Raw genomic sequence first — 13627 nt, 5'->3', positions numbered from 1 at the left:
TCTCACCACATTCATTTCCACATGAGGAGATCCACTGACACAACTCAGTGGAGCTCTCACAGAGAATTTCTCAGTGGATCATTCCCCAATAGTAGTTCAGGATCCTTCTTGCAGAAGAGAATGTCCTCTCCATAAGATAAGATGAAGGAGGGATGAACAATGTACCCCACCTTCGTTCCTTTGATGTTCCTTTGTGTTAACTATATTAATATTAAATAATCCAGACCTATTCCAGCTAAATCCAACTAAGAAATCTAATTTCTGTTGGTAACCACAATCATTTGCTCATGAGTTGATCCACTGACACAACTCAATGGAGCTTGCACAGAGAATTTCCCAATGGATCATTCCCCAAGAGTAGTTCAGGAGCCTTCTTATAGAAAAGACTGTCCTCTCCTGAAGATAGTTTGTTAGGTATTAAGACGGTACTTTCCTCAAATGGCATTTGAAGTGATGTATCATCCTGACCCATGCCCGTTTCAGTTTGGGATTAATTAATATCAGGATAAAGGCATGTCCAGAGTGGTATACAGCACTCACATTAAAGAGCAGAGTTGTCCAAGTGTGTTGGTAATTCCAGACCAGTTCTGCTTGTGAAGTGTTCGCTGCAAAACTGATGAGGTATAGAACCACAAAGGAAGCCAGAGCTTTGATGGCTCTCAAGTGCGCTTGTGTGTTGAGATCTCTGGTGCCAATTCCATTGCTTTGGACTCTTCTCATGTGGTTCCACAGAGAACTTATTAAAAAGATGGACGATGACAGACATACCATAAAGGGAATAAAATCGAAAACAGCATTTAGAGCAGTGATATGCCTACAAACAGGTGGCATCTTCATTTCTGCATTGCTCCTATTGCTTAAAAGTGATTTGAAGGGATTACAGGTAGAGAAGGCATAGTTCCATCTCAGGATAACCAGAAGAGTCCTGAGAACAGAGAAGACCACTGAACCCAGAAGCAGCCAAGGCACCAGCCCAGGGAATCGTTGCTTGAATTGGAGAAAAACGGGGTGGGAGAATACAGCGATCTTTGCTAAGTAGAAACCACTGAGGCAGGCAGCAAAACAGAGGTTCATCATGTTTGTAAACATCCATACACCGTTCAGCGCGAACAGTACTTTGCTTACTGTACTGTTAAGCAAAATAAATATAGTTACATCCAGAATCACTACAGCCTGCAGCAAAAGTCTGGATAAGCCCAGACAGATCAGGATCAGGTCTGTCGGGGACAGTTTCCTGTTTCTGAACCAGTCAATGAAATTAATGAGGACAATAGATCCATTTGCCACCATTCCAAAGAGGGTTTCCATAACCAGAAATACAAAGCAGATTTTTGTTAATAAAGTAGCCATCCTTCTGAGCACCAAAGGAAAGTGTGTCTTCTGCGGTGATGTTCACACTTTTCACAGTGCTGTCCTTTCAGTGATACTAACACCACTGAGTCCAACACTCTAGCCTTCTGTTTAGGAACAGCTGTTTTCAAGAGTTGATCATATTGAGATGCAAATGTTACCAGGAAGGACTTGATTACTAACACAACAAACCTCTGGTGAGTTCTACCTATCTAAGCCCATTGTCTTTAATGGATTTTGATGGGAGTAACTCAGTTTAGGATTGCTCTGTAAATCTATATCTTCTTCTAAAATGTCATTTTTGCATATTCTGCAGTGATGCTAAACATGATCTTTGCACCTGTCCTTTGCTTTGTGGTACTTTTCTGGGCCCTCCATCTTCATGCTTTCTCCCTCTCAAACGGACCGTGGCTAAATTCTTAGAGGCTGCTCTACAGGTCCCGAGAGGTTTGCCCAATGCCATGATCAGACTGGAAACTGGCTCAATGACTATAGAAGCTAGAGTTACTCTGGCCTCACTTAAATATTGCCTTAACATCAACTTTTTCCACACAGGACTTAAGGCATCTGATATTATTAGATAATTTTCAATCTAAATGGCCAAGGGTGGTCCATAAGAAACTAAATCTTCTAGGGCTTTCTTCCCAAGCAGTTCTGACCTTTGGTAGGGAACAGGCCAAGATAGCGCTGAAACAGAGAATAATGGACACAGAGAGACCGTTTGATCTAGCCAGATGTCCAGCTTATATAGTGTCTGAGCAAATCAGGTACCGATTTCTCCCTCCTACTTACCTTTCCAACTTAGATGATCATGAGATGAGAAAAGCTTTCATCTTAGCTTGATGCTTGGCCCTTCCCTCGGCTGTCCTTGAGGGGAGATACAGGAAGATACCTTTTGACCAGAGATTTTGTCATCTATCAAACATATGCTTCTCAGGTGCCCATGGTACAAGTTGGTTTGAGCCAAATATATATTACCTTTGGTAAAGGAAATGCCCGGCCTGATGGACTCTATGTCAATTACTTATTATCAGATGATAATCAGACCAGTACCAAACTTGCAGCTAAATTCTGTGTAACTTGTTACTGTATCTGCAAAGATTATTTAACCTCTTTTAGACCATGATTTTTATAGTCATATTTTAACAAATTGTTTGTATCGATCATGTATGATGTTACTGATTTGCTGGCTTGGTGCCGTAGCAAATAAAGATTCTTTGATTGATATGATGATGTGGTATTCTTGAGGGATTTGTTGACTTAGGTCCTGGTCACACGGAGGATTTGCCCCACAAAAGGGATGGATTGAGGGCGCATCAAACGGGCGCAATCATACCACAACATCTCGGAAGCGTAGTGCACCCGTCTCCAACCCGTACTGTTGGCCCGAAGAAGTGGATTTAAAAGGCACTGGGGAAAATGTAGTAGCTTCCGGTAAATGCGTGGCATGGGCGGGCGTCTGATCGGAGATGCGCCGGTAGCCCATGCCTTCCAGCAGCCATCCATGACCTGTGCATGCGCAGTGACACAGTACTGCCGTGTTGCCTTGCTGGGACTATGCTGTTGCCTCCCTGGTGTAATCGGCTGCCGATGGCCTGAGGACAGAGCCGTGGGGGACAGTAAGATCATGCTCCCGTGCTTCTTTTGGCTCCACCTTTAAAATGCCTCCCTTCCAGTGCGGATTTTCCCGCTTGTGTGACCGGGGCCTTAGAATATTTTCTCAGTTCCAGCTTCCGGTCGGGGAAAAATGGCGATTTGACGCACCCTGTAATTGCTCAGGGTGGATGAGGGCTCCTTACAGCAGTTTGGGCAGTTTATCGGCCCAACGCGGCATCCCCCAGGCAGAGGGATTGACAGGCAAGCATCAAGACCCAAGAGAGAGTTGAGATTGGTGTGATTAAGTCTCGGAGGAGGCTTGTATTACACTTTGATCCCCTCGCCCGAAGTGGGCGTTGCAGCAAGCACTAAAGGAGCTCATTGAGCCGAATCATCAGCTTAAAATTGCCATTTCCTGATCTCTTGGACTAAAGGGGAAAATCTGGAAAGACGGAGACAGTGCGAAAACCAGAAGTAAACAAGCAAGGTAACGAATGTAAATTTACTTACCGGGTAACGGACTTAAGTGCATGTGGAGTTAACCTGATAAGAGATACTGAACTTTAAAAACGAATAAGTAAAGTTGGCTGGAAAAGGGGAGAAAATTAAAGCAAAAATAAAGAAAGACGGAGATTGTTTAGCATTCCTGTGGCGGCGTGAGAGATTAGGCTCTGAAACTCTCGTTTTGCAGCACGAGACTTAGAGGAGAGTTGAAACCATAGAGTGGCTCAGAACTGTGTCAGGACAAGATTTGGAGCAGACCGGAAGAAGATCAGAGGTCGGAGTTGCAGGGACGACCGGAAGAAGACGGGGACAACAAAGGAGTAACACCGGAAGTAAGCGGAAGTAATTAAGCGACGGACCAGAACCTGCAGGAAGTGGCAGAAAGTTGCAGGAAGACTGGATTTTAAAATTAATTTTTACAGCGTGGGAAGTGATTTGGAAAAGCAAAAAAAGGGCGACTTAGGTAAGCGCATGAAGAACTACTGAACTGTATTAGTGGATTGATTTTTTTAAGAGGAGTAGGTTCAGTAATTTTTTCACAACAGATATAAGAATATTTTCTCAGTTCCATGTATTGGCCATATGAAGCTGCCTTATGGAGAATCAGACCCTTGGTCCATCAGGGTCAGTATTGTCTACACTCCATTCAGACTGGGAGGGGCTCACCAGAATCTCAGGCTGAGGTCTTTTACATCACCTGCTTCCTGATCCTTTTTACTGGAGATGCTGGGGATTGCACCTGGGGCCTTCTGCATGCCAAGATGTTCTATCACTGAGCCACAGCCCCTTCCCAAAATCAATATTCTTCTTAGTTATCATTTAAAGATGTTGAAAAGCGTATCTGTTGATTGCTTTAATGAATTTCTTGACTTTGTATGGAAAGTTGTTCTTGTTAGTCGGATATTTAATGCAAAATGTTAATTTGTGCATAAAGATAAAGAGGGAGGTCTTATGAGAGTTCATCATAGACCAAAAAAGTTGGGAGGCTTCTTACGCCTACAGGCAGGCCTTGCGTATGCAACAAACCAATTGCAAATGGACAGGTGGAGGAACAATGGCCACTCCTTCCCTGGGGTCCCTTCCTGCCCACCTGTTCAGTTCCTCTACTGCAGATCAACGGGCTTTGTGGAACAGGATGGAGACAGGTATAACACTGGGGGAAGGGTTAATGGTGGAACAGACTATTGTAGCAACATATTGACTGCTCAAAGCACCAACCAGTTGGGTGATGAATCATTTCCCAACTGGAAATAAGAAGGCCTAGACAAACCAATTATTTTATTTTATTGTTTTGAAAAGTATCTTTTTTTTTCACCAGAGGACATTCTTTCCCCACTCATTAGTGGAAAAATTGGGCATTTTATGAAACACTAAGGGAAACTGTAAAAAATAATTTTCTCTTCAGGAGTGAGGGAAATGCTTTGTAAGGCAAAGCTTTACTCATTTAGAATGAGCAGTATGAAGATTGTTTTTATGTAAGACTGTCTATAGTATTAGTGAAACATTCCTGTGTCAACCAAAATACATATACAATATATTTTCAAGGATGTGTCTGTTATTTAAACATGACTAAGCTTGTCCACAATTAATATGCTACAATATGTAGGATGAGAACATGCTATCAAAGCTTTCAGTGTTTTCAAATGTTATAAATGTTACTTTGATAGCCAGATGTGCTGCTATTGATGGTGTGACTGTATGAGATTAAGGTGTTTATCCAGATAACACTCTTTTGCTATGTACAAAAGATCCTTTCTGTTTTCAATTTTCATTTTCCCTCATTTTAAGAAGCAAAAACGTCAGGGCCAAAGTAGACATGATAGTGTCCTTCTGGCTGCACTGCGGCCGCTGCCATTATTTCAAAATCCCCAAGTCACTTGATCCTGATCTAGACCACAGCACAGCATGCTGAGGTGTTAGCCAAATTGCTCTATTATTTAATAAAGATGGGGAATTATAATTATTAATATGCAACTGGCTTATCTATAGGATCTGACCTGTGTATACCAGAGTTAGAATTCCCAAGAATCCAGGAATAGACATGGAAACTGGGTGGCTAAAATAATGATTTCTCTACTAAACATACAAACAATATTCAAACACTCACACACACATAATATAAAACTAAGAAAGCAGAGGTGATTTATAGTTTATAGAGGGGTTATACAACCTGGTCCAGATGTGCATAGGTCCATGGATTGTGACCTAAACTCAGAGAGCTTAGGGGTGGACTGCCATTTTGATTATGGCAGAAAACCCACAGTCTGAGGCCATGTTTACACTGGGATATACCCTATGGAAGACAATGCAGACCAATGGCCGGTCCTGGGGGCTGGTCTCAGATGAGAACAATAGATTTCCTGGACCAATGATGAGTCCCAGGGGTATGTGGCATCAGGATGGGCAAGGCCTAGATGTGACCAATGGACTTCCAGAGAGGCAGGGTCTGGATTTAACAATAGAAGCCAGGTGTTGGGCGGCTAGTTAAATGGATTATCTGACCACTAATGGTCTTGGCCAGGGTAAACAAAAGGTGGGAGATGTCCCTGATTAGCGTCAGGAAGGATAGTTAATAATTTGAATGCTTGATTGGTTTATCCCGCTATCTTGAGGGACAGAATAGAAAAGACAAGTATTCAGACAAAGAATTAAATAGACTTTACAAAGGTAGATACTTTACCTGCTAGAACTCATTGTTATTCCATAAGCATAATCTCTGCTGGGTGGAGGGGGAAGACTGGAAGCTTGCTCTGAGGTTGCCTGTCACCAGAAAATGGAGACCCTTTTTTCAGAGCTGTGGATAGCTCTGTGTTTAAGAACCCAGAGTGCCATCCTTGGCCTGAGATTTGTGGGTCTCTGGGTCAGGTTAGAAGTGGGGTGCCCTTGCTATTGGGGCAACAGAGGCCCTCTTGTTTCCACACCCGCTGTGGGCCTGACCAGGATAGGACCAGTGTTCCCTCTAAGCTGAGTTAGTCTGAGCCAGCTCACAGTTTTTTAGGCTCCGGCTCACACATTTTTGTCTTAGTTCCAGAGCAAACTAATTTATGCAGCAGTCAAATCGCTCACTCACAACTTTAATGCCAGTAGCTCACAAAGTAGAACTTTTGCTGATAAGGCTGCACAGCTTAGAGGGAGCATGGGATAGGACCCTCACAGCATTTTTAAAAATCCCTTTTAAATGGCGTTGATGTCCTCATGGTGACCACAGGGATTGCGTCATATCTAGCATGCCCCTTAGATACGTGTGCTAAGGTACTACAGGGTGCAGCAGTTTGCAGGGCCGCCTCTGTCTCTTGTCTCTCTCTCTCTCTCTCTCTCATGGCGTTTCTGGATTTTCATTTCATCGCTTGTGTGACCATTTTGCTTCGGGGGGGGGGTAGTTTTTTGCATGTGCTCTGCTCCCTGTAGTGGTTGATTGGATATTTCATCACTGTATGTCCGGTATATTTCCCTGCCATTTAAAACTGCAGGGAAATATGCCAGACATACAGCAATGTAATGTCAAATCACCCACTAGAAGGAGCAAAAAGCATGCAGAAAAGGGGGGGAAAACCCTGAAGCAATAGAGACGCACAAGCGATGAGAATGGGAGTGCAGAAGACCCCCCCCCTCTGTCTTTCACACACATACGTACATACATATTGGGTGTTTTACTTTGTACTTGCTTTGCATATTGCGTATATTGCTTGTAGATAACGAATGGTGCCACCCTAAGCAGAGTTCAACCCATCTAAGCGCATTCAAGTAAATAAGCTTAGAACAGTGTAGTTAGTGTGGGTATCTTTTCTTTATCCCTAGTTGTAGTTATGTAGTCTTATGGAAAAAGTAATAAAATTACCCTCTCGGGGGTTTCAAAAAAAAAAAAGAACAGTGTAGTTCTGCTTAGGACTCTAGTGTAAGGCATTTATACTTTAAAAATCCATGAATATGCCAAACAGTACACTGTATATGCTATACGCTGACATATTTTATGTTGGTAAAGAAATAAAATAATGTAAAGTTGATAAGGAAGAAAACGTTGCTTAGATTGCTCCCTTAGTAAAGAGCCAGTTTAGTGTAGTGGTTAAGTGTGCGGACTCTAATCTAGCAGAACCGGGTTTGATTCCCCACTCCTCCACTTGCACCTGCTGATGTGACCTTGGGTCAGTCACAAGCTCTGGCACAGCTGTCCTTGAAAAAGAGCAGTTTGTGTCAGAGTTCTCTCAGCCCCACCCACCTCACAGGGTGTCTGTTGTGGGGAGGGGAAGGGAAAGGAGTTTGTAAACCGCTCTGAGACACCTTTGGATAGTGAAGGGCGGGGTATAAATCCAATCTCTTCTTCTTCTTTTTGGCATGGGTTTAAAATTTCCAAAAATTTAACTCCTTGATCCACAATGTTTGCGAAGACAAAAATGTCTCTGTTTTCTTGGTGACATTTCCTATGGTTTTGGCTAGCTCTTGGCCAAACGTACCTTTCCCAAGCCAGAATGCTCTCTGAGGTTTTTATCTCTAGGGAATAATAGAGATGGGCTGGCAAAGGGAATACGAGACTCTGACGGTCCACTCAGCATGACTGAATCTGAGCCCTCTCAGACAATGGTTGGTTTATCAAGGCAGGAGATAAGGCGTGCAGAGTCCTGGAACACTGGCTGTGGTCACATACATTAAATAATCCACTTTCAGTCCACTTTCCAATCGGATTTTGCCAGTTCACACAGGCGTATTGTGTTGTAGGTTTTGTCCTCATCAAGCAATCAAAGTCTCGTGAGAAACCAGTAACAAAGACACAGTCTCCATAGTTTTAATTGAATTGACTTGAGCAGTTTATTGAAAGAGAGAGTACAAAACTACAAGGAAACAGAGGAAGAATTTTGGAGAGGAACAGAAGTACATGATTACATGATATGCAATTGATTCAGACCTACAGTTCTCTTTTTATCTCCATAAATGCCAGCCTGCCCATTCTAATCTAAAGCTAAGTTACAAAATCATTCTAAGCCAATAAAGCATAGACACCATAGTTATCTGTTCAGAGGCCTCAGTTAAGGTAGCCAACTTCAGCCTGGGAAATTCCTGGAGATTTTTTTTTTTGCAATATATTTATTGGGTTTTTAATAGTATAACCCTATATCATACATATAAACAAGAACATCAACAAGACTACATGCAAAAAAACCTAATTCAGCGATTCTTCTTTTCATCAACAAAGATTAACAATAAGATCAGACAAAAAAAATTATTTTGTTCTTATATTCATCCTTTTGGTCAATTCTATGTTGAGTAGCTACTTCTAACTGTATTTCTCTTTTAAAATTTAAATACTACATTTTCAAAATTACACTGTAAATTCATATCAACAGTATAAAATATTTGTAATCACTGTTTACAATCATTATTATCTTCACCGTGCAAGGTTCTAACACTTACTATTGCACTTCTTCCAGTAGTCTGCCAAGTCCTTGCTTCTAGTATTGTTACAGGGTTTAATATTTACTGCTGGGCGTGGCCAACTTGGGAGCCAGCCGGAACTCCGTTCCTGTGCGTTCCTGCCCAAAAAGAGCCCTGCTTAACATTTTGTTAGAACCATTATACCAAGCTTAGCTAGAAAGTTAACTCTGTTGTTTATTAGGTGAGGGTTTTCCACTTATTTACACCAATATCTTCCTGATATAGTCTGTCAGATCTTTGTTTATCCCAAAGTTAATCTTTGACCAACACAATCATACTAAACTATTATCCAAATTAATTAGAACTTAATTACAACATCATAATACAGTATTCTAACACCATCAAGCACAATTAAATAATTAATCATCCATATCCTAACTTCTCTTGTCATGTTAACAATTGTTCCACTAAACTACCATTTCATTGTTTTTAATATAGATACCAAATTTAATCTTGAAATTCTTTAATTATTTTACTTTTACTAACAATTAATTAAAACCATTATACTGATCTTTAGCATGAAAATTCAAATTGCTCATACTAAACTATTATTAAAATTAATTACAACTTAACCATAATATTCTAACATGATTAAACATAATTAAACAGCTTTAAACATTTCCACATCCCTATTATTACCAACAACTTTTATCTTTAAATAGCACATAATAACACTTTCTTAATCACCACTAGTTTACAACAGCAACCAACAAAAAAGAAAGAAAAAAAATTAAGGTAATGTTTTTCCAGCTAGGCAGATATCAGAAGAAAACCAATCATTCCACCTCCTTATATAACTTATTTTTCCTCCTAAGCATCTGTAGCCTATTTTTCTGCCACAACATATCAACATGTCTTCCTTCTTTTTGTGTGCCCTGGTTTCCTAGTCTCCCCTCCCTAACTTTCACAAACCCTAGTTCCCATATTTTATTGTCTCTCTTAAATTTCCAAGCCCTTCATTTTTTTTCTTTTTGTCCTCCTATTTCCTTCTCTTTCAGTTTTCAATCTTTGTCTGTTTTCTTTTGACAGTTCTAACTTTACACAAGGTGATTTTTTCCGTCTCTTTCTTCCTGTTTCAGTTGATGGATATTGGGTTACTATACTGTCTTTCTCTTGTAGAGACCCCAGATTTTCTGTCTTATAGTAGCCACAGTTCTCCTTTTGCTGGACCTCTGTATTTTTCATCACAATGAGTTGATCCTGCTCCTCCTTTTTCTCAGTTTCTGCTTGAATGTTGTATGTTTTTTCCAGTAAATTTGCACATGCTTCCTTGCACCCCTTTTTTATCTCCTCTTTCAGGACTCTGAAAAACTGTTCGACTGTCAACTCACCCACCTCCATATTTTCATCTATCTCCTCCTCCGTCCTAATTACAAATGCCATTTTAATCAAGTTCTTCAAATCAATTCATTCAAATTCCCAAAACAACGTTCTCAATAACCTTTAAACCTTCTACCAGACATCATCCTTTATAAATCCTTGCCAATGAACAAACACAACAAAAGCCAAGAACACCAACAGCTAGTCCTTCTTTTCCCCACAAAAGAGAATAAACACTTAAAGGCATCAAGTCCTCTTCCATACTTCTCCCGGCTGCTATCCCTCTCAGATCTGGACACATTTAGTTGGGATAATTTCATTTTTCTTCTTGTTTAAGACTCCAAAGTATACATACTCACGCTTTCCTTGCTTTCTTCTTCTATGCTGCTGCAATTGTTATGGATATTAAACTCAGTATGGTTAAAAATAGATGGCTGTGTCTATGTAGAACATGGTGGCCATGTTCTACCCCGCTGACCGCTCCTGCTTCAGGGCAATAATGGTCATCCCCCACATTTGCCGGTTGTGGGAGGGGCCAAAAACAAGCCCCCTGCTCCAGCCCTCTCTCCGGGAGGACTGGTCGAGTTCTCCCAGCTGTTGGGAGACTCAAAACGGAACGGAAAGGGGTCGGGTGGCTCGGAGCAGTCCGTGAGCCGCCCATCATCGTGCCGTACCAGAACTGGATCAGGGCTCAGAAATTCCTGGAGATTTTGTGGAGGCGTTTGGGGAAGGCAGAGTTTGAGGGAGGGGAGGATACTCAGTAGGAATGTGATGCTATAGACTGTACTAGGGTTGCCAGCCTCCAGGTGGGGCCTGGAGATCTCCCGCTTTTACAACTGATCTCCAGGTGACAGGAGATCAGCTTCTGTGGAGAAAATGGCTGCATTGAAGGGTGGACTCTATGGCACCTCCCCTCCCCAAACCCCACCATCTCCTGGATCCAAAGTCTCCAGGTATATTCCAATTCAGAGCTGGTAACCCTAGACTGTATCCTCCAAAGCTGCCATTTGCTTATGGGGAACCAATCTCTGCATTCTGGAGATCTCCAGACTGCATTCTGGGAGATCTCCATGCCATGCATGATGGTTGGCAACTATAGGCCCTCAGCAGAAAACCAGGAATTTGGGATGTCTCTAGAGGATCTCCAAACTAGGTACCCTACCAGCTTGACTGGGCCCTTCCAACCTTCTGCCTTTTATTCATTTCTCTAGACCAGGGCTGTGCATAGAGGTATGAACAGCATTTTAGTTTCCCAAGGGGATAAAAATACGTGTTCTTAAAACATCCCTAGTGGTTCCCAAAATATTGCCCTCTCTCTCCTCTCATTTTTTGTTTGCTTGTTTGATTAAAATGTTTGTATGATGCCTTTCTGCCCTATTAAAAAAACCCTCCATTTCCTTTGAATGAGAAAGGACTGAAAGCTTTAGTGTCTTTGTAACATTTATTTTAATACAAGCAGAACTTCAGTGGAGGCATCTAGGCACTGGGCATACAGAGACAAGGTTCAAATCCCTGCTTGCCATGAAACTGGTGGGAAGATCTTGGATCAGTCAGTCTCCAATCTATTTCACATGGTTGTTGTGAAGATAAGATGAAGGAGGGAAGAACAGTGTACATCACCTTAGTTCCTTCGAAGAAAGGTATATGTGTCAACTATATTAATATTAGATAATCCAGATCTACTCCAGCTAACTCTAGCTTAAAAAATCTAATTTCTCACCACAATCATTTGCTCCTGAGGAAATCCACTGACCCAACTCAATGGAGTCTGCACAGAGAATTTCTCAATGGATCATTCCCCAAGAGTAGTTCAGAAGCCTTCTTGAAGAAGAGACTGTCCTCTCTCTAAGATAATTTGTTAGGTATTAAGATGGTACTTTCCTCAAATGGCATTTGAAGGGATGTATCATCCTGACCCATGCCTGTTTCAGTTTGGGATTAATTAATATCAGGATAATGGCATGTCCGGAGGGGTACACAGCACTCACATTAAAGAGCAGAATTGTCCAAGTGTGTTGGTAATTCCAGACCAGTACTAATTGTGAAATGATTGCTGTAAAACTGAAGAGGTACAGAACTGCAAAGGAAGCCAGAGCTTTGATGGCTCTCAAGTGCGCTTGTGTGTTGAAATCCCTGGTGCCAGTTCCATTGCGTTGCACACATCTCATGTGTTTCCACAGAGAACTTACTAAGAAGATGGTTGATGATAGAAATACCATAAAGGGAATAAAATCAAAGACGGCAGTCAGAACAGTGAGACGCCTACACACGGGTGGCATGTTCATTTCTGCATTGCTCCTGTTGATTGAAAGTAATTTGTAGGGATTGCAGGTAAACAAGCCATAGTTCCAGCTCATGGTAGCAATCATAGTCCTGACAAGAGAGAAGACCACTGAGCCCAGAAGCAACCAAGGCACCAGCCAAGGCAATCGTCGCTTGATTTGGAGGAAAAGACCTGATCCTTTCAACTGAAGATGCCAGGAATTGGACCTGGAACCTTCTGCATGCCAAGCAGTGGCTCTACCACTGAACCACAGCGCCTCCCCGAATCAATGTTCTAATTGGTTATTATTTAATGAGCTTGAAAAACCTATCTGTTGATTGCTCTGATGAATTTCTTGATAGCTTGGACAATAATAGATCCATTTGCCACTATTCCAATGAGGGCTTCCATAACCAGAAATACAACACTGACTTTTGTTAATAAGGTAGCCATCTTTCTGAGCACCAGAGGAAAGTGTGTCTTCTGCGGTGATGTTCAAACTTTTCCCAGTGTTGTCCCTTTAGTGATATAAGCACCACAGAGTACAACACATTAGCCTTCTGTTTAGGAATAGAAAAAAAAAAACATCTGCAGAGGTTGGAGCTATTTTCAAGTGTTGATCATATTGAGATGCAAATGTTACCAGGAAGGATTTGATCACTAACACAATGATCCAGAGCTGAGTTATACCTGTCTAATCCCACTGTTTTTAATGGATTTGATGGGAATAACTCTGTTTAGGATTGCTCTGGAAATCTATATCCTCATCTAAAATGTCATGTTTGCATATTCTGCAGTGATGCTAAATACAATCTTTGCATCTGTCCTCAGATATGATGATGTGGTATTCTTGAGGGATTTGTTGACTTAGAATATTTTCTCAGTTCCATCTTTTGGACACATGAAGCTGCTTTGTATAGAATCAGACTCTTGGTCTATCAGGGTCAGTATTGGCTACGCAGACTGGCAGGGACTCACCATAATCTCAGTTTGTGGTCTTTCACATCACCTGCTTCCTGATCCTTTTATCTGGAGGTGCCAAGGATTGAGTCTGGGACCTTCTGCATGCCAAGCAGTTGGTCTACCACTGAGCCATAGCCCCTCCCTGAATCAAAATTCTTATTGGTTATTATTTAATGAGGTTGATAAGCCTGTCTTTTGATTGCT

Source organism: Gekko japonicus, unplaced genomic scaffold (genome assembly GCF_001447785.1).
Source record: "Gekko japonicus isolate JY-2015 unplaced genomic scaffold, Gekko_japonicus_V1.1 scaffold2520, whole genome shotgun sequence".
Lineage (NCBI taxonomy): Eukaryota > Metazoa > Chordata > Lepidosauria > Squamata > Gekkonidae > Gekko > Gekko japonicus.
This window is presented reverse-complemented; position numbering follows the sequence as displayed.